Source organism: Balaenoptera musculus, chromosome 12, assembly GCF_009873245.2.
Source record: "Balaenoptera musculus isolate JJ_BM4_2016_0621 chromosome 12, mBalMus1.pri.v3, whole genome shotgun sequence".
Classification (NCBI taxonomy): Eukaryota; Metazoa; Chordata; class Mammalia; order Artiodactyla; family Balaenopteridae; genus Balaenoptera; species Balaenoptera musculus.
This window is the reverse complement of record NC_045796.1, coordinates 13494403-13516757: the sequence shown is the minus strand read 5'-3', so window position 1 is coordinate 13516757 and position 22355 is coordinate 13494403.

Sequence of the window (22355 nt, the reverse complement as noted above, 5' to 3'; positions counted from 1 at the left end):
ATATATGAGTACTTCATTTCCTTTTGAGCAATTATAAATAATATTGTGTTTTTAATTTTTTCACATATTTGATGTTAGTATATAGAAATGAGATTGATTGTTGTGTATTGATCTTGGCTTCTGCAACCAACCTGAACTCACTTTTAACAGATGATGTAAGAACCATTGGATAGCTATATGCAAGAAAATGAACCTTATATCACACCACATACAAAATTAAGTTAAAATAGATCACACTATTAAATACATCCACTAAAACTAGAAAACCTCTCAAAGAAGTCATAGCAGAGTTTTGCGACCTTGGTTTAGGCAAGATTTCCTAGGTATAACCTTGAAAACATAATCAAATCAATAAAACAAAATATAGATGTTGGAATTCACTAAATTAAAAACTTTTGCACTTCAAAAGACACCATTAAGAAAACAAAAAGACAATTAACAGACTTAAAAAATACTTGCAAAATATATATCTGACAGAAGACTTTTATTTATCATATAAAAAGAATCCTTACAGTTTAATTATAAATAAATCAAACAAATTTAAAGACAAAACATGTGAATAGTCACTTCACCAAAGAAGATATACAAATGGAAAATAAGTGCACTTAAAAATTGTAAAAGATCATTCATTGTGAAAACACAAATTAACATTACAATTAGATACCACTATATATATACTAGAAAGGCTAAAATGTAAAAGATTGACAAAACTCATGTACTGGTGAGGAGGTGGAGAAACCATAACTCTTGTACATTGCAGTGAAAATGTAAACAGTACAGTATTTTGGAAATGATTTGTTAAAAACTTAAAATACACTTATGATACCACTCAACAGTTCAAATTTTAGGTTTCTAACATAAAGAAATGAAAACATATATTCACACAAAAGTTTGAACATGGGTGTTCATAAACAGCATTAATTATGCTAGGCAAAAACTGAGGACATGAATCTACCAACTGGTGAATAGATAAAATCTGGTATATTCAAATGATAGCATCCTACTCAGTATCAAAAAGGAATGAACCACGGAGTCATGCAAAAATATGGATGAACATCAAAACGTGCTATGAGAAAGAAGTAACACAAAAGAGCAGGTGTTGTGTTATTCTACATATGTAAAATTTGTAGAAAAGGCAAAACTATGGAGGCAGAAGCAAATTAGGGGTTGCTAGGGACTAAGGGTAGATGCAGGAATTTATTACAAATCACTACTAGGGAAATTTGGGTGGTGAAGGAACTGTTTTAAATCTGTATTTGGTGACAGTTGCATAACTCCATAAATCCACGAAACTCCTCGAAATGTACATTTAAAGAAGATAAATTTCATGATATGTAAATTAGACCTCCATATGGCTATGAAAATAAGCAATACATCAGTCAAGGAAACATATATAGGAGGTAAATCTCATTTAAAGGTGTCCAGCAGAGAGACCTTCAAGATAGAGCAGGAGTAAGACATGGAGATGAACTTCCTCCCCACAAATACATCAGAAATACATGTGGAACAACACTTACAGAACACCTACAGAACACTGGCAGAAGACCTCAGACTTCCCAAAAGGCAAGAAACTCCCCACATACCTGGGCAGGGCAAAAGAAAAAAGAAAAAACAGAGACAAAAGAATAGGGATGGGACCTGCACCTTGGGGAGGGAGCTGTGAAGGAGGAAAAATTTCCACACACTAGGAAGCCCCTTCACGGGCAGAGAAGGGGGTGGTGGTGGGGAAGCTTCGGAGCCACGGAGGAGAGCACAGCAACAGGGGTGCAGAGGGCAAAGTGGAGAGATTCCCACACAGAGGATCGGTGCTGACCAGCACTCACCAGCCTGAGAGGCTTGTCTGCTCACCCGCAGGGGTGGGTGGAGGCTGGGAGCTGAGGCTCTGGCTTCGGAGGTCAGATCCCAGGGAGAAGACTGGGGTTGGCTGCGTGAACACAGCCTGAGGGGGCTAGTGTGCCACAGCTAGCTGGGAGGGAGTCCGGGAAAAAGTCTGGACCTGCCTAAGAGCCAAGAGACCATTGTTTTGGGTTGTGCAAGGAGAGAGGATTCAGAGCACTGCCTAAACGAGCTCCAGAGATAGGTGTGAGCTGCAGTTATCAGTGCAGACACCAGAGATGGGCATGAGGTGCTAAGGCTGCTATTGCAGCCACCAAGAAGCCTGTGTGCAAGCTCAGGTCACTATCCACACCTCCCCTCCCGGGAGCCTGTGCAGCCTGCCACTGCCAGGGTCCCGTGATCCAGGAACAACTTCCCCAGGAGAACACAGAGCATGCCTCAGGCTGGTGCAACGTCATGCTGGCCTCTGCAGCCACAGGCTCGCTGCATTCCGTACCCCTCCTCCCCCCAGCCTGAGTGAGCCAGAGCCCCCTAATCAGCTGCTCCTTTAACCCTGTCCTGCCTGAGCCAAGGACAGATGCCCTCAGGCAACCTACATGCAGAGGTGGGGCCAGATCCAAAGCTGAACCCCAGGAGATGTGCGAACGAAGAAGAGAAAGGGAAATCTCTCCCAGCAGCCTCAGGAGCAGTGGATTAAATCTCCACAATCAACTTGATGTACCCTGTATCTGTGGAATACCTGAATAGACAACGAATCATCCCAGAATTGAGGGGGTGGACTTTGGGAGCAACTGTAGACTTGGGGTTTGCTTTCTGCATCTAATTTGTTTCTGGTCTCATGTTTATCTTAGTTTAGTACTTAGAGTTTATTATCATCGGTAGATTTGTTTATTGATTTGGTTGCTCTCTTCCTTTTTTTTTTATATATATATTTTTTTCCTTTTTTTCTTTTTGTGAGTGTGTATGTGTATGCTTCTTTGTGTGATTTTGTCTCTATAGCTTTGCTTTTACCATTTGTCCTAGGGGTCTGTGCGTCCTTCTTTTTTTTTTTTAGTATAGTTTTTAGCTCTTGTTATCTTCGGTGGATTTGTTCTTTGGTTTGGTTGCTCTCTTCTTTCTTTCTTTTTTTAATTACTTTTTGTTAATTTTTAATAATTTTAAAAATTATTTATTTTAATAACATTTATTTTATTTTATTGTTTTCTTTCTTTCTTTCTTTCTTTCTTTCTTTCTTTCTTTCTTTCTTTCTTTCCTTCCTTCCTTCTTTCTTTCTTTCTTTCTCCCTTTTCTTACGAGCCTTGTGCTGACAGGGTCTTCGTGTTCCAGCCAGGTGTCAGGCCTGTGCCTCTGATGTGGGAGAGCTGAGTTCAGGTCACTGGTCCACCAGAGACCCCCCAGTTCCATGTAATATCAAACGGCAAAAGCTCTTCCTGAGATCTCCATCTCAGCACTAACCTAGCTCCACTCAATGACCAGCAAGCTACAGTGCTGGACACCCTGTGCCAAACAACTAGCAAGACAGGAACACAACCCCACACATTAGCACAGAGGCTGCTTAAAATCATAATAAGATCACAGACACTCCAAAACACACCACTGGTTATGGTCCTGCCCACCAGAAAGACAAGATCCAGCCTTATCCATGAGAACACAGGCACTAGTTCCCTCCACCAGGAAGCCTACACAACCCACTGAACCAACCTTACCCACTGGGGGCAGACACCAAAAACAACGGGAACTATGAACCTGCAGCCTGCAAAAAGGAGACCCCAAACACAGTAAGTTAAGCAAAATGAGAAGACAGAGAAACACACAGCAGATCAAGGAGCAAGGTAAAAACCCACCAGACCAAACAAATGAAGAGGAAATAGGCAGTCTACCCAAAAAGAATTCAGAGTAATGATAGTAAAGATATCGAAAATCTTGGAAATAGAATGGAAAAAATACAAGAAACGTTTAACAAGGACCTAGAAGAACTAAAGAGCAAACAAACAGTGATGAACAACACAATAAATGAAATTAAAAGTTCACTAGAAGGAATCAATAGCAGAATAACTGAGGCAGAAGAACAGATAAGTGATCTGGAAGATAAAATAGTGGAAATAACTACCACAAAGCAGAATAAAGAAAAAAGAATGGAAAGAATTAAGGACAATCTCAGAGTTCCCTGGGACAACATGAAATGCAACATTTGAATTATAAGGGTCACAGAAGAAGAAGGGAAAAAGAAAGGGACTGAGAAAATATTTGAAAAGATTATAGTTGAAAACTTCCCTAATATGGGAAAGGAAGTAGTCAGTCAAGTCCAGGAAGTGCAGAGAGTCCCATACAGGATAAATCCAAGGGCTAACACACCAAGATACACATTAATCAAAATATCAAAAATTAAATATAAAGAAAAAATATTAAAAGCAGCAAGGGAAAAACAACAAAAAACATACAAGGGAATCCCCATAAGGTTAACAGCTGATCTTTCAGCAGAAACTCTGCAAGGCAGAAGGGAGTAGCAGGACATATTTAAAGTGATGAAAGGGAAAAACCTACAAGCAAGATTACTCTACCCAGCAAGGATCTCATTCAGATTGGACAGAGAAATTAAAACCTTTACAGACAAGCAAAAGCTAAGAGAATTCAGCACCACCAAACCAGCTTTACAACAAATGCTAAAGGAACTTCTCTAGGCAGGAAACAAAAGAGAAGGAAAAGACCTACAATAACAAACCCAAAACAATTAAGATAATGGTAATAGGAACATACATAACGATAATTACCTTAAATGTAGATGGATTAAAAGCTCCAACCAAAAGACATAGACTGGCTGAAGGATACAAAAACAAGACCCATATATATGCTGTCTACAAGAGACCCACTTCAGACCTAGGGACACATACAGATGGAAAGTGAGGGGATGGAAAAAGATATTCCATGCAAATGGAAATCAAAAGAAAGCTGGGGTAACAATTCACATATCAGACAAAATAGACTTTAAAATAAAGACTATTACAAGAGACAAAGACATACACTACATAATAATCAAGGGATCAATCCAAGAAGAAGATATAACAATTGTAAATATATATGCCCCCAACAGAGGAGCACCTCAATACATAAGGCAAATGCTAACAGACATAAAAGGAGAAATTGACAGTAACCCAGTCATAGTAGAGGAATTTAATGCACCATTTTCACCAATGGACAGATCATCCAAAATGAAAATAAATAAGGAAACACAGGCTTTAAATGATACATTAAACAAGATGGACTTAACTGATATTTATAGGACATTCCACCCAAAAACAACAGAATACACTTTCTTCTCAAGTGCTCATGGAACATTCTCCAGAATAGATCAGATCTTGGGTCACAAATCAAGCCTTGGTAAATTTAAGAAAATTGAAATCATATCAAGTATCTTTTCCGACCACAATGCTATGAGACTAGATATCAATTACAGGAAAAAAATCTGTTAAAATACAAACACATTGAGGCTAAACAATACACTATTAAATAATCAAGAGATCACTGAAGAAATCAAAGAGGAAATCAAAAGATGCCTAGAAACAAATGACAATGAAAACATGATGCCCCAAAACCTATGGGATGCAGCAAAAGCAGTTCTAAGAGGGAAGTTTATAGCAATACAATCCTACCTCAAGAAACAAGAAACATCTCAAATAAACAACCTAACCTTACACCTAAAGCAATTAGAGAAAGAAGAACAAAAAACCCTCTATGTTAACAGGAGGAAAGAAATCATAAAGGTCAGATCAGAAATGAAAAAGAAATGAAGGAAAGAATAGCAAAGATCAATAAACCTAAAAGCTGGTTCTTTGAGAAGATAAACAAAATTGATAAACCATTATCCAGACTCATCAAGAAAAAAAGGGAGAAGACTCAAATCAATACAATTAGAAATGAAAAAGAAGTAACAACTGACACTGCAGAAATACAAAGGATCATGAGAGATTACTGCAAGAAACTATTTACCAATAAAATGGACAACCTGGAAGAAATGGACAATTCTTAGAAAAGTACAACCTTCCAAGACTGAGCCAGGAAGAAATAGAAAATGTAAACAGACCAATCACAAGCACTGAAATTGAAACAGTGATGAAAAATCTTCCAACAAACAGAAGTCCAGGACCAGATGGCTTCACAGGCGAATTCTATCAAACATTTAGAGAAGAGCTAACACCCATCCTTCTCAAACTCTTCCTAATTATAGCAGAGGGAGGAACACTCCCAAATTCATTCTACGAGGCCACCATCACCCTGATACCAAAACCAGACAAAGATGTCACAAAGAAAGAAAACTACAGGCCAATATCACTGATGAACATAGGTGCAAAAATCCTTAACAAAATACTAGCAAACAGAATCCAAGAGCACATTAAAAGGATCACACACCATGATCTAGTGGGGTTTATCCCAGGAATGCAAGCATTCTTCAATATACGCAAATTAATCAATGTGATAAATCATATTAACAGACTGAAGGTGAAAAACCATATGATCATCTCAATAGACCCAGAAAAAGCTTTTGACAAAACTTAACACCCATTTATGATAAAAAACCCTCCAGAAAGTAGGCATAGAGGGAACTTACCTCAACATAATAAAGGCCATATATGACAAACCCACAGCTAACATCGTTCTCCATGGTGGAAAACTGAAACCATTTCCTCTAAGATCAGGAATAAGACAATGTTGTCCACTCTAACCACTATTATTCAACATAGTTTTGGAAGTTTTAGCCACAGCAATCAGAGAAGAAAAAGAAATAAAAGGAAACCAAATTGGAAAAGAAGTAAAGCTGTCACTGTTTGCAGATGACATGATACTATACATAGAGAATCCTAAAGATGCTACCAGAAAACTGCTAGAGCTAATCAATGAATTTAGTAAAGTAGCAGAATACAAAATTAATACACAGAAATATCTTGCATTCCTATACACTGATGAAAATCTGAAAGGGAAATTAAGGAAACACTCCCATTTACCATTGCAACAAAAAGAATAAAATACCGAGGACTAAACCTACATAGGGAGACCAAAGACCTGTATGCAGAAAACTATAAGACACTGATGAAAGAATTTAAAGATGATTCAAACAGATGGAGAGATATACCATGTTCTTGGATTGGAAGAATCAACATTGTGAAGATGACTATACTACCCAAAGCAATCCACAGATTCAATGCAATCCCTATCAAACTACCAATGGCATTTTTCACAGAACTAGAACAAAAAATGTCACAATTTGTATGGAAACACAAAACACCCCAAATAGCTAAAGCAATCTTGAGGAAGAAAAACAGAGCTGGAGGAATCAGGTTCCCTGACTTCAGACTATACTACAAAGCTACATTAATCAAGACAGTATGGTACTTGTACAAAAACAGAAATATAGATCAATGGAAAAGGATAGAAAGCCCAGAGATAAACCCACGCACATATGGTCACTTTACTTTTGATAAAGGAGGCAAGAATATACAATGGAGAAAAGACAGCCTCTTCAATAAGTGGTGCTGGGAAAACTGGACAGATACATGTGAAAAAATGAAATTAGAACATTCCCTAACACCATACACAAAAATAAACTCAAAATGGATTAAAGACCTAAGTGTAAGGCCAGACACTATCAAACTCTTAGAGGAAAACATAGGCAAAACACTCTATTACATAAACCACAGCAAGATCCTTTTTTACCCACCTCCGAGAGAAATGGAAATAAAAACAACAATAAACAAATCGGACCAAATGAAGCTTAAAAGCTTTTGCACAGCAAAGGAAACCATAAACAAGACAAAAAGACAACCCTCAGAATGGGAGAAAATATTTGCAAATGAAGCAACTGACAAAGGATTCATATCCAAAATATACAAGCAGCTCATGTAGCTCAGTATCAAAAAAACAAACAACTCAATCCAAAAATGGGCAGAAGACCTAAATAGACATTTCTCCAAAGAAGATATACAGATTGCCAACAAGCACATGAAAGGATGCTCAACATCACTAATCATTAGAGAAATGCAAATCAAAACTACAATGAGGTATCACCTCACACCAGTCAGAATGGCTATCATCAAAAATCTGCAAACAATAAATGCTTGAGAGGATGTGGAGAAAAGGGAACCCTCTTGCACTGTTGGTGGGAATGTCAATTGATACAGCCAATATGGAGAACAGTATGGAGGTTCCTTAAAAAACTAAAAATAAAACTACCATACGACCCAGAAATCCCACTACTGGGCATATACAGTGAGAAAACCATAAAAAAAAGAGTCCTGTACCACAATGTTCATTGCAGCTCTATTTACAGTAGCCAGGACCTGGAAGCATCCTAAGTGTCCATCAACAGACGAATGGATAAAGAAGATGTGTACATATATACAATGGAATATTATTCAGCCATAAAAAGAAACGAAATTGAGTTATTTGCAGTGAGGAGGATGGACTTAGAGTTTGTTATACAGAATGAAGTAAGACAGAAAGAGAAGAACAAATACCATATGCTAACACATATATATGGAATCTAAAAAAAAAAAAAAATGGTTCTGACAAACCTAGGGGCAGAACAGGCATAAAGATGCAGACGTAGAGAATGGATTTGAGGACACGGGTAAGGGGAAGGGTAAGCTGGGATAAAGTGAGAGAATGGCATGGACATATAGACACTACCAAATGTAAAATAGATAGCTAGTGGGAAGCAGCTGCATAGCACAGGGAGATCAACTCTGTGCTTTGTGACCACCTAGAGGGCTGGAATAGGGAGGATGGGAGGAAGACGCAAGAGGGAGATCTGGGGATATATGTATATGTATAACTGATTCACTTTGTTATAAAACAGAAACTAACACACCACTGTAAAGCAATTATACCCCAATAAAGATGTTTAAAAAAATGTGTCCAATAAATGACAAATCAAAATTCATTGTAGTGATTAACTCTAACGAAGGTATGGAGGGGAACTCAATCAGTGAGGGAGGACAGAGAACTTCTCAGATACTGTCATGATAAGTTGTATTAATTAACCTGATTGATGAATCAATGGATATTAATTATAAAATGTTAAGTCGTGTGTGTTTGTATATACTTCAAAATATTGATGTGTTATTTTTCACATTAAAATATTATATTGAGTTGTGCTACATATTATAATAATGCTATACACAAACTTCTTTAAAAGCTTCTAGAATAAAACAACTGACTTCCTGAAATAGAGGAGAACTTGCATTAAATCATTTGTTACAAAACAATATGTAGGTTATGTGACACTTTATCAGGCAAGTTGGATTCTCTGATGTCCCTTTCCCTCAATTTACCATTTCACTGATGGTTAAATATTTATGTCTTTCAGCATTTTTTTCAACACATAAAATCGAAACATGACAAGTAATAAAGCTATAGAATTTTGCAATCAATATTTCAAAAAATGTGTTCTGTGTGACACTTGATCTATCAAATGTAAGCTGATGGATTAAAAGGTGATTAAGGAAAGCTAAATAGATTTTTCTTCTGTAAGCTTTCTTACAGTCTGCATTATACAAATATAAATCAAGAACATGAATAGGAGGGTGGGCAGGAAGTTTGATTCGCAAGCTTATGTATCTACCAACCTTTTCTCAAAGAGTGTCTCACAGAACAAATGCTCTCAAAACGCAGATTGAGATACACACTGTTGGATGAGCATTCATGATTCACATTCTCCCGATTTTGCAAACTGAAATTTCAGACATCTCTGTCACTATTAACTACAAACTTTAATAGAAAAATTAATGTCTGTCTATCAGGTTTATAAAGATTATTTCTCCTTTAATACTTATTCTCAATTTTGTTTTCCTTGTCAGTAAGTTAGGAAACACATTCATTATTGGTATTCTTATTTTACTTCTTTTCCACCTAAATGTAGGTGTCATATTAATGATGATACATTACATTTTCAGTAGTAACTAGTAATTTTAGCGATGGTTTGTTCTCCATGAACAACTAGTGGTTGACTAGCTAGACTACTAAACTAGAGGTTTTATTTTCTTTTATAACAAACAGTATCTCTATATATGAAAAGAGCTGCTGCAGTCAAAACCTTATCTCAGCCATACATTTTTAAAACAGATTCTCTGGCAAGTGAAACAAGGCTCTTTCTACCCTGGTAGATATTTTATTAATAGGTCTGCATTCTCACATCCTGTGACTCTCCACTAGCCTGTATATACAGACTCATATGTGCACACACACTAACACACCTGCCTATTTCTGTATTCATAGCACATCCCCCAAACAAGAGTAATGTTTGTGGGCTTTTTAAAAATATATTTCTCTTTACTAGCATTTGCTTACCTGGGAAAATATTAAACATTGTGTAGTTGACATCATATTGGAAAGCCTTATATGCACATAAATGACCACTAGAAACATTAAAGATCAGTGAGCACTAAAGACACACAATTAACAATTCAAAACAAATTTTGAGGTATCTTTCTGCTTTTATGATGTACAAACTAGTAACAGAAATCTCAGTTATTTGCTTTGAGAGACTTAAATATACTGTCTGTTCTTCAGTCTTTGATAAGTCCTTTACACGGTAGTAGTAAATACCTAATTGTGCTAATTCTAAATTACTCTTTGGCACATTGCCAGGTAGACTGCCAGGGCTCTTTTTGATGGAACAGCATATTCTGAACTGGTTTCTGTAAAGCTTCTAATTGACTTTGATATGAATTATGTCTCCTCTAATTTGAATCTCAATCAAATAGAAAATGTTATATTGAATTTGAATGTAATTAGGCTGAATTCAGTAATGGATTCCAAGACTGTTGATTTAAATATTGAGTAATCCTGTGAGTGGTCATCAATACATTCACAGTTTAATATATTCAGATTTTGTTGAACCTAAATATGTCTATATATGTTTCAATTCTTGCATTTTCACATATTATATGCCACAATAAATTACGAAAAAAAAGGAAAAAACCCAAATACCCATAGAGAACATGGAACGCCTAACTATATTCTTAAACATTATCAAAGCCACATCTATTTCTGGAACTTAATATTGCAGGAATAAAATAGTGAAATTTTAGATGATGGGTATTAATATTCTGTAATTCTTGAGGCATGCAGTAAAGAGTCAACAAGTGAATTGAGATCTATATTCTTAATCCCAGACGCTTTGTTTACAGTAACAGTTTGGAACTATGCTCTTTCCTCCTCCACTTCCAACTCTAAGCTACTTACCTCCCTTAAGACAGAAAGCTGTGAAATCTACACAGTACCAGCAATAAGCCACATAGACACCTCTGTTGAGAATCTGAAGTGGGAACTGGCATGGGTTTCCTCCTCCATAGTCTGGAAAATATAACAAAGAGCTGTGAGAGAGGCCGGGAGCTCAAAATGGAGTAAGAGAGCGGGTAGTGAATCCTCAGAATTTGGCTTCCTTGGATTGGTGAACATGGAAAAGGAGAGATAATACTTAGAGAAAAAACTGTGGTGATGGTTCCACAACCATGTAAATACACTGAAAGCCATTGAAGTTTATTCTTTAATTAGGTGAACTGTAGGGTATGTGAATTACATCTCAATAAAGCTAGATAAAAATAAATAACGTTAAGGTTATTTGTACTATTTCAGATATTAGATGCAAAAGAAAGTTTCCCATTTCATATCACAACCCAGTTTAAATCTAACATAAAACTTAACAAAGAATTTAAAAAAATAGTTAAAGCTCATGTCACTTATGATAATGGGTGAAAATGTATAAACTAATAAAAGCAAGTAAAATCCAGGCATTTATTAAGATAATAACACTTTGTAACAAAGCAGGAAATTTAAGGAGGATGATGATAAGAAATCCTTTAACCTAATCCATAACATCATAAAATTAACCGAACAAATCAGGTTAATTAACACATCCATCACCTCACATAGTTACCTTTTGTGTGTGCGTGTGTGGTAGGAGCACTAAAGTCTACTCTGCTAGGAAAGTTCAAGTATACGGCACAGTATTATTAACTACAGTCATCATGCTGTACATTAGATCCCCAGAGCTCTGTTACTTTAAGACTTCTTACAAAAATATTCTTGAATAATCCATAGAAAGTTCTTTAGAATATTCTTTTTTTAAGTGGTTGATTTTAATAATTAAAAATATAAAGTAGTCACTGACATGGAAAACAAACTTATGGTTACCAAAGGTGGGGCATAAATTAGGAATATGGGACTGACAGATACACACTACCGTATATAAAATGGATTAAAATACATGTATAAAGTAGTTATCTCTGGCAAATTCTGGATCAACATCCTGAGAATTTTCTGTTAATTCCATAATGTCTGCATGAATTTAGTCATTTTAACAGTGTACCTTGCCTCAGTCAGTAGTTTATACCTAAAGTTTCTGATGGTGATCTTTTAATATAAGGAATAACTAATTATGAAAAAAGAACAAAATTATATAAATATATCAGCAGGATGATGAGAAAACCTATAACATTTAGCAGTAAAAATACAATAATAATACACAAGTGACATGGAATTAGAAAGAAAATAATTCAATAATAATTATTTACCAAAAAAACAAAAATGTTTTCTGATATGGTTAACAGTAAAACCATTTCAGTTAAAGACAGGAATTTCATGGAGATGCTAACTAATATGATAATTAATTACAAATTTCTTTGAAGTTTTGGCAAAAGCAATACGAATGAAAAATAAAATAACGTATTTACATTAGAATAGAAGAAATAATTTTTTTTGTTTGTAGATTCTATAATTCCGTACTTAGAAAGACACACTTGTAAAAGATCCAAAATTCACTAGAATTAGTTAGATGGTAAAGACAATTGAACATAATAGTAAAAATATAAGTATGTTTTTCCACTTTGGCTGAAAAAAGCTAGAAATAAACATCACAAAAATCCATTTAAAGTAGTAACAAAATTATAAAATATGAAAAATAACAATTTAACTGCTGAGATAGAAAACATTTATAAAGATAATATCTGATTAAAAAACTTAAAATTAGATATGAATAAAATAAAAGACACACTCCATTTAAAAACATGAATATAAATAAAATTCATAAGATAATAAATAAAATTCACAAGATTTATAAGTTTATTTAGAGTTCTGATTCTGGCAATGGCAGAATCCCTTAAAAAAAAAAATATATATATATATATATATATATATATATATACTGCAGATAAAATAGAGAAACAAACAACAAAAAAACTACTTGATGGTACCAGATGATACCAGAAGCAGACAGAAACTGGAGAGATATAAACTTTGAAAGAACAAAACCACTAGATGAGAAACATTTTATACTGCTTTTCTTCCTGGGAAACTCCCTAGTTTTTATAAGACACTGACAGAGACCCTTATATCAGATCCCTTGACATAAAACATTAGTATATAACACTTGTGGAAGTTGTATTCAGTTGGAAAATGGTGCAAGCACACTCACCTCCAATACACATACATGGCAAAGGACTTGTATCAACTATATGTGAAAAACCCTTAAAACTTAATAAGCAGAATAACAGCCCAGTTATAAATAGGCAAAAATTTGAACAGACTGTCCACAAATGCAATCAATATACAAATGTCCACTAAGATCATGCAATGATATTCACCATCAATAGTCATAAGGGGAGTGCAAATAGAAATCTCAATAAGATACCACTACTCATCCACTGTAATGACTAAAATTAAAAAGAGCAACATTAACTTTCATACATACCTGGTAGCAATATGAAATGGTAGAACCACTTTGGAAAACTATTTGGCATTTTTTAATAATGTAAATATGCATCAACCATACGACCCAGCAATTCCAATCCTAGATTTACCTAAGAGAAACAAAAGCATATGTCCAGACAAAGACTTGTAGGTGAATGTTCATAGCAGCTTTATTCATAACAACCCCAAACTGGAAACAATGTAAATGCCTATTAACAAGTGAATGGATAAAAAGCATTATGGCATATCCTTACATTGGAACACAACTACTAATAAAAAGTAACACACTGTTTATTCACAGAAGATGTATGACTATCACAAGCAGTATGCTGAATAAAAGAAGTCAGACACAAAGGGCAAAATTAATTTATAATGGCAGTAAACATATTAATGACTAACCAGGGCAGGGTGTGTTTGGGGAGATTTGTTGACTGTAACAAGGGAATTTCAGGGGAACATAGAAATGTTCTGTATATTGATTGTTTATACAAGTGTATATATTTGTCCAAATTTATCAAAGTGCTCCCTTAAAACAGTGCCCATTATTATGTAATTTATATCTCAATAAAAAAAGAATGTAATAAATAGCAATATGCCTCCCATTCATTGCCTGTAACTCCCTATATTCTGTAAACTGCCTTATTTTTACAATAGCTCTGATCTGACATGTAATTTTTACTTATTTACTTATAATGTCTCCACCACTATAATATAAGCACCTCAAAGTCACGGATTTTTGTTTGAATTCCATAATTGAGAATAGCCTGACTCTCTAAATATTTTTAGAATAAATATTTGTTTAATGTAAATTTTATTTCTCCTCCTTTAATGTTATTTCCTAAGAGGAAGGTAGCTGAGCAGATATTTTAGAATAACAAAAATATCTGTGCATAATATCCATGATTATAAAATATATCACACACAAAATTTTGCATTTAAAACTAAAAGAACATTTAATTAAACTGAACTATTTTGACAGTTCCTTTCCTTGCTTAAACACCAATGGGGTTATCTAGTCACATCTCAAAACTGGAATCTTTTTTGTGGAATCCATGTAATCTAAAGCCAATTTCACAATTCAGTCAAAGTTAGCATTAAGAAATGGTAACAAGGTAGTTGATATTAGAACTTCTGTGAATGTTATTTTTTGACCGACTCTACTTCACTTTATCAACTTAATCTTCTATATTCCTCCTTCTCTCAGATTTTCAAGATGTAAACAGAAAGAGACTCTACTCTGATGGAATAGAAATAGAAAAGACCTGTTGGTGAAGTTTGAGAACAGATTTGTGACTTTCATTTCCAGGAACTCAAGAGGCAAGACAGCCACAAAAATAAGTACTTTCTTTCAAAATTCCTTTCCTAATCAGAGGGTGTAGTTATGGCACCCATTAAAGCACAGTTTTGCAAGCACAGAATTGTTTAATCTCTTAGCAGAACTGACTTTACCAATCACCTACTCAAATCCATTATGACTTTGCTTATTCCTGAAATATTACAAGCCCTGCAAAAATACCTCCAAACTGAGGTTCTCATGCAGAAAGGATCACTGCCCAAAGCATTGGAATGAGCTGTTAGTTTCAAACTACTCAGGAAATAAATGCATTGCCAACAGAAGTTATGACCTGGCATTAATTAATTAAAATAAAACTATTTTTCAGTTTGCTGTGTCTTAGAAAGAGTTGACGTTTGATGTACACAGTCTGAAGTAACAATATAGGAAAACTTGTATTTCTTGCAATGAAATAAAAAGATAATTCTTATATGGGTTAAATGCTTTTTTGTGAAAGCATTCATTAGTCTTTCTCATGCTGTAGGTACCTGGTGTGCCCAGAGATCAATCAAATGTCTTGGGGAAAATGAATACACTATAGATACTAGACCTCTTATAATTAAAGACAAAGAGGAGGTATTTCTATAGTCTTTTCAAAATGTGACTTTAATGCTAAGAAAGGGAACTCTTAAACTGCAACTGATAAGGAAGAGTCAAACCTCTCTCCCTAGAATCAATTCTTCCTAAACTCCCAGGAAGAAAGATTTTTAAGGGGAATTGGCATTGGCTAGCCAGCAGTCCTCACAAGCCCGGCAGAGGCCCCATTTACAGTGAAATATGTGAAGAACTGATTTTTCAGTGAGGACTGAAAGGAGACGTTCTGTGAGGAGATGATCTTTTACAGAAGGTGATTGCCTAGGAGAATAATATGAATCCCGTGTGGGAATTACAATATGTTTCTTCCAGAGGAAAGAAACCACATTTTCCTCAATCTCTGATGAGTTTCCTATGCTGAATCATATAATGTGAACAGACATCTTGCATTACTCAAAACAACTCTGAGTTTTGAAATCCATCTTGCTTCATTTAATATGCATTTCATTTGTTGCTGGATTCGACATCTTTTCTTTCCTTTTACCTCCTTCTTAGTGTTTCCTTCTTGTTTTTGCTTTCACTCCTTTTGCATGTATTTTTACTTATCAAAAAATAGTCTTCTGACTTCTCATAGCTCTCCTTTACACCAGAATGTTTATAGCTAATTTCCATCCAATTTTCCTGATTGCTCCTGCTTCTCTGAATTCACCAGTTCAATTTGACTGTTTTCTGCATCTTTCCAACTCCAGTATAATAAAGGAACCCTACTGGGGACTAATGTTTTTCTTTTTTCTCAAGCCGCAATGCAGGATACTCCAGGCTACCTCTCATTTGCGTCTGAGGACTTCAGAAACCTGGTCTTTAGAGGTTTATACACCTGTATTCATAGACTTTGTTGGAAAATAATTACGAGACCCCTGCTCCCTCACCTTCAGGATTGGCACCATTACCCATCCATTTGCCTCCACCAGACACACTGCTTCCTGCCAAATAATTCACATGCTTCTCTCTTCTTCTTTCACAGATTTATTTCAATCCCTCATCTTCTCTCTCTTGGGCATAACATTTCTCTTCCTCTATATTCATCTCTTTCTAATCTTTCAAACTGACCTCAGAGTGATGTAATATCCCAGTCTTATTTCATTATACAAACATGTTAAGTGAATATTTATATCCAGAATAAATCTTTAAACCTCTGCACCATATCCAAGCGACTTTGATTGGAAACCTACCCAAGGCTTGCTTTAACTCCTTACATTTATTTTCCAACAATAAACTATTTCAATATCAGGAACTATGTTAGTTCTCCCATGTCTTTTTGCCTGTCCTCTTCTTTCTGCCTAGAGTGCTCTGCCCTTGACTCTTTCCTCTCCTCACTTCTACTCATCCTTTCAATCCTATCTTACATAATACCTTCTATGTGAAGTCTTTCTTTAAGCCCCAGGAAGATTTACCCACTTTCTCATGCTGTATATAAATGCAGAGTCATTATCAAACACAACTTAAAGTTGATTAAATCTTATCTTTTAAAAATAATATTGCAGGACATCCTGTTCTAAAAACAACAATTTCTCATTAAGAATTTCCTGTGGATAAATACACACTTATGACAATCCTAAAGGACCTTAAGATTTGGAATCCTATTTTCTTATAATCATCCAATTATCTGATTAATCTACCAGACTGTACCTGCCTAAAAATATGGACAAAATTGAACAAGTTTGTGTTGTTATCATTTTAAAAATTTTCAATGTAGTTGTGATATTTACTTTTGGTTTAAAATAAATCTAAGAGCCAGATTGGATTTCCAGTGTGCTACAGGTATTTTCATCAGTAACATCATCTACATTCCTTCGATGACTGTTCCTACACAAGAAACATAGTGTACACTATGAATAAACCATTTATACATATAATTCAAATGCATGATTGTTAGCTTGTAGATAGTTTCAAAAACCTGAAACTCTTTCAACAGAGGTAAAGGAAAGATGATTTTCCAAGAGAAGGTTGTAAAAGTTGTCAATGAGAAACTGAGAAAGGTCAAGGGAGAATGAATTCTCTTACACTTAGTCTGATGGTAGGTCCCTGAAAAGGTTAAACTTGAGATTAGTCTGATGGTAGGTTCCTGAAAAGGTTAAACTTGAGATGAGTCACTGATTTTCTAACTTGATAATAGTGAAGGAATGTATGAAACAACTTTGTGTCCTCCCTTCACTCTCTGCTTCCCCTGACCCAAAGGCACACAGCTGTGCATTTCTAGAGCTTTTTTATTAAATTATATTACTGGACTTCCCTGGTGGTCCAGTGGTTAAGACTCCACGCTTCCACTGCAGGGGACATGGGTTCCGTCCCTGATCGGGGAAGATCCACATGCCACGTGGTGTGGCCAGAAAACAAATACATAAATAAAAATAAAAATTATATTACTAATTGTATTACTAGCTGAATATAGTGGAAAAAACACAGAACTATTAATTAGGGCACATGAATTCTAGTCCCATATCTGCTATTTACCAGTTCTGTGACCTTGACCAGGTGAATTATACTTAATCTTCTTGGTTTTCTTTCTCCCTCAAATGAAGATGAGGTTTGCCCTTTCTCTACAGAATCCTCATGAGGAACAAATATTATAATGGCCCCAGCTTACTTTGTAAATGCCAGAGCGCTACACCAATGTCAGGACTTATTACTATTTATGTGCCTGGTTAGCTCTCATCATCTTCCCCCAGCCTTTCCCTCCTCCTTTGTGCCTCTGTTAAAGACATCACTCTCCATCCACCACCTGCAGGCTGAAAACACGAGCCGTTGTTATGTGTCCCCTGCATCAGTTCAGCCATCACTCCCTTTGATTAGGCCTAAACCCTGTCTATCTAGTTGTTCCTCTCTTGCTTCTTTCTACTCCCAAGCCAAAGCTTTTGCAGGCCTCATCATTTTCCTGAAAGGCTATTGGCTGATCTTTTTCCTTTTCTTCCAATTCATTGTCAAAAGCGGTTGAAATTCTTTTCTACAACTACAGATTTCTATCAGATAACACACAAACTCCTCAGGCAGGCATTCAAAGCCCAACAGAGTTTTATCGTTTTCATCCATCCCTATCCTATATGTGTTTATGGGAAGTTCCAGTAACCAATGCCCACATCTTCCATACATCATACCCACCGCAGTCAAACTTTTCTGCATTAACTCAAACTATCCAGTCACCTTGGGATGCCTGTGTCCCTCCACCACTTACATATGAATGCCCTTCATCTCTTAAGCCCTATTTTATATCCCTTCTTCAAACTTTCTGCTGGCTCTCTAGTTGTAACAGGTCTCTCCCTTCCTCTTTCTTCTGAATAGTCTCTGTATTCATTATCTATTGGTGTGTCAAACATAACTCCAAGAATTACCAGCTTAAAATAGCTAACATTTATTACTGTCTCACACAGTTTCTGAGGGTCAGGAATTGAGGAGCAACTTAGGTGGCTACTTATACTTCAGGGTGTCTCCTGAAGTTACAGTCAAGTAGTCGACCAGGGCTGTTGTCATCTCAAGACTTAACTGGGGCTGAACATACTGCTTCCAATTTCACTCATGTGGCTGTTGGCATGAGGCTTTCATGCCACCTCACATGGATCCTTCCTGAGGGACACGGATTTCCCCAGAGCAAGGGATCCAAGAGAAAGTGATCCAAGGGAAGGATAGAAGCACTCAAGATGGAAAGCATAGTCTTTTTATCACCTGATCTCAGAAGTGGCATACCAGCACTTTTTCCTCTGTGCTCTTGGTGACACAGACCAAGTTTATTGTGATGTATACAGGGCATGGACACCAGGGGACATGGATCTTTGGGATGGTGGAAGCAGACTACCACATTCTGCTAGCACATTATTTTGTGGTCACCATAGCACCCTTCATTATAGCACAGATCTATCTCCTCCTTCTAGACACCAGACACTCTTGTTTTGTTCATTACACTCTTTCATCATCTGGAAAAATTTTTTATGCAAAATAGGTCCCCATGAAATGTTACTTTACATGAGTTCATATCTATCCTGTTCAAGGTTCTGAATTATTTATACCTTTTGTTAAGAAAGTTGAGGTCCTGAATTTTTCTCAGAGGGCTAGTGAGTCATATGCTGAAACCGTATGTATAACTTGTACCCTAGACTTGGAAACCCATATTTGAGACATATATTAATGTTAACAAGATGGTTTATGAAAGATATTTGGGTGGCATTAATGTCATTCCATCACCATTATTAAAATTTAGTTAATAGTATGTGCTCTGTCAACCTACGGATAGTGGTTGAATACGCATACCTGTTTTTAGAGGGAGAATGTGGTGGATGGCAAGAAAAATATTAATCACAGTTTCAGAGGACTTATATTCCAAGATAAACTCACTTTTTTGACTTTAAACAGTTTGCATGGTGCCTGCTACCCTTAACGTGAGACAAGTTCACTCCAACTTTAAAATAGAGATAAAATTTTCTTTTGTATAACTGAAATTTCTACTGAAGCTCCCCCAAACCAATTAAACCAATTAAATCAGAACCCCTAGAAGCAGAACCTTAGTAACATCATTTTTTAAAGATCCTCAGTAAATTCTAACATGCGTCCGTCATTGAGGATCACTGGGGCATGGAATATGGAATGACAAAGAAGAACTGCCAGAAAGCAAGCAAAAAATGTAATTTCGTTTTGTGCTCAGCGAGTCACAGAATTAGAATTTTCCTAACCTGAGAGAGGGCAACTAGATTGGATGTGAGTCACCGAGTTGTTAATACACAAATGAAACATTCTCTTCTTGATTGGTAAATCCAGAGCCATAATATTCTTTTGGTCATGCTTTTAATATCAATGTTTTTCATATTTAAAACATACATAATTGCAAATACCAGACTCATTTTCTGGTTTGTTTCTCTTACTAACCATTGTACATTTTCCAGTAAGAGAAGACCATACTTATTTCTCTGGCACTAATTAGCAAAATAAATAGCAGATGTTAGACCAGACTTTATGTATTCAGAATGATAGCTCTGTTTTCCCTCCATTACATTGCAGTAGAGTCAGTAATACAACTTGTTAGATGATACTCTTGGTATATGTGTTTAGTGTGCAGGGAGGGGAACCATGGCTTCCTACAGATACCTGTACTGTCAACCAAGAAAATGTTTGGGATCTGGTGGATCCCTTTATTATAACATTTTCAGGAAATTGCCCTCAGACTAAGCTAAGTCCTCATTGGACTCTCAGCTTCTCAGCAAACCATTTTGAAATCAAATCTCTGAAAAATCCAGTTTCCTTTGTATGTATTAAAGAATGCAAAGGAAAGATTATCTGTGATCTTGTTTAAGGGGTCCTCTATTTTCAGTACCTGTGAAGAGATGCTTCTATTTATTAAAAAAATAAACTAGAGGAAGCCTGATTTTTTTTTTGGCTTCTTGTCTACTATCAATTATAGTAATATATAACTGATAGTAAATTATAAATAAAATAAGCACAAAAAGATACTCAAAGTTTAGTATAGTTTGAGAAAACATGACCTTAACATCAAATGCCATGTCTTTGACTCTATGTAAGTCACTCTATTCATCAAAATGTTAAAGCATGCCACATTATAAAGATGAAAGCCAAGTTTCTTTTCATTACCAATATCCTCCTGTTGAGCGTTAGGAAACTTATATTTTCAAGAATGCATTTGATCTTTTCCAATTAAATTATCCTCTAAGTGAACTAGACAAAAAAATGAATTATGTTAAAATTAATGCTCTTCCTCGTTTTTCAAATATGAACCATAACAAGTTATTCTAGTTTTAAATGGTAGTATCAGGTAATAATCTTCTGGTTTAAGCTCTCTCTTGCTATATAGAATCCCACTGGATTAATATTGAGGCAAGGTTGGAAATGAGCCCAATTTGGTCTGATGATTTGGCAGAAATAGCTAGGATATATTACATATCCTTGAGCAAGTTTTCTGGGCATACATTTACAGTTTTTATTATGTTTTGTTTTCTCTTCTACTGTGAGGAAAGATTCTTTTGAATCTGTTTTGTAAATGAAAAGAATGTAAGATTTTATTGAACATGTGCTTGTGTACAGAATAGTGGAGGGGACTCTGGGCTGGGAGTCGGGTTAGGGGAACTCCTCTCACTGCCGGCTCTAGGGAGCTCCTTAACCTCGGGGTCTGTACCTAGCACAGTAGATGGTGCTCAGCAAACATTTATTATAGAAGACTTTGAGGGATGAAAACTGCATGGTGAGGCCTTTCATTCCCCTCCAACTGTAAAATTACACAAACGGAGTTAATACAATTACATATTAAATCTCAGCCGCTAAGTAGGTCAAAGTAAGTTTGGTCAAATTATTTACATTGGGTTTTCCTTGAAATATTCTCCAGAGATAAAGAAGTTATATTGTTTTCATTATGCCATAGTGTTGACATAAAGTGATCATTGGTCCAAAATAACATAGTATTTAGATATATTTTTGTATCACTTGGGAGATAAGACCTACATGATAGACACAGTTTATGCCCTTCAACACAAAACAGTTTGATCTTATGACTTTCAAACTTTTGCTCTCAACTGACAGCAAAGGAAGACTGACTGACATTTGCTAAAGCATTTTAAAGAATCCTGTTGCTACAGGCTCTGTTCAATTGACTCTGAAAGGGAAATGTAATTTTTAGTTTCACAGCCTCTGACACACAGGAACATTCCAAAAGGATGTTGGAATACATGTATGGTGAGCCAACCTACCACATATGCCACATTGGAATTTAAATCCATGTATTAATAATGTACACATAAAAGCATTCAGAGGGATAATGAAACATTCAAGTTTGATTAAGAAAAAAAGCATTTTTAATTTGGTAGATTATTTTGTTTACATTCTAACTGTATCATCAGAGTAAATAATTCTAATA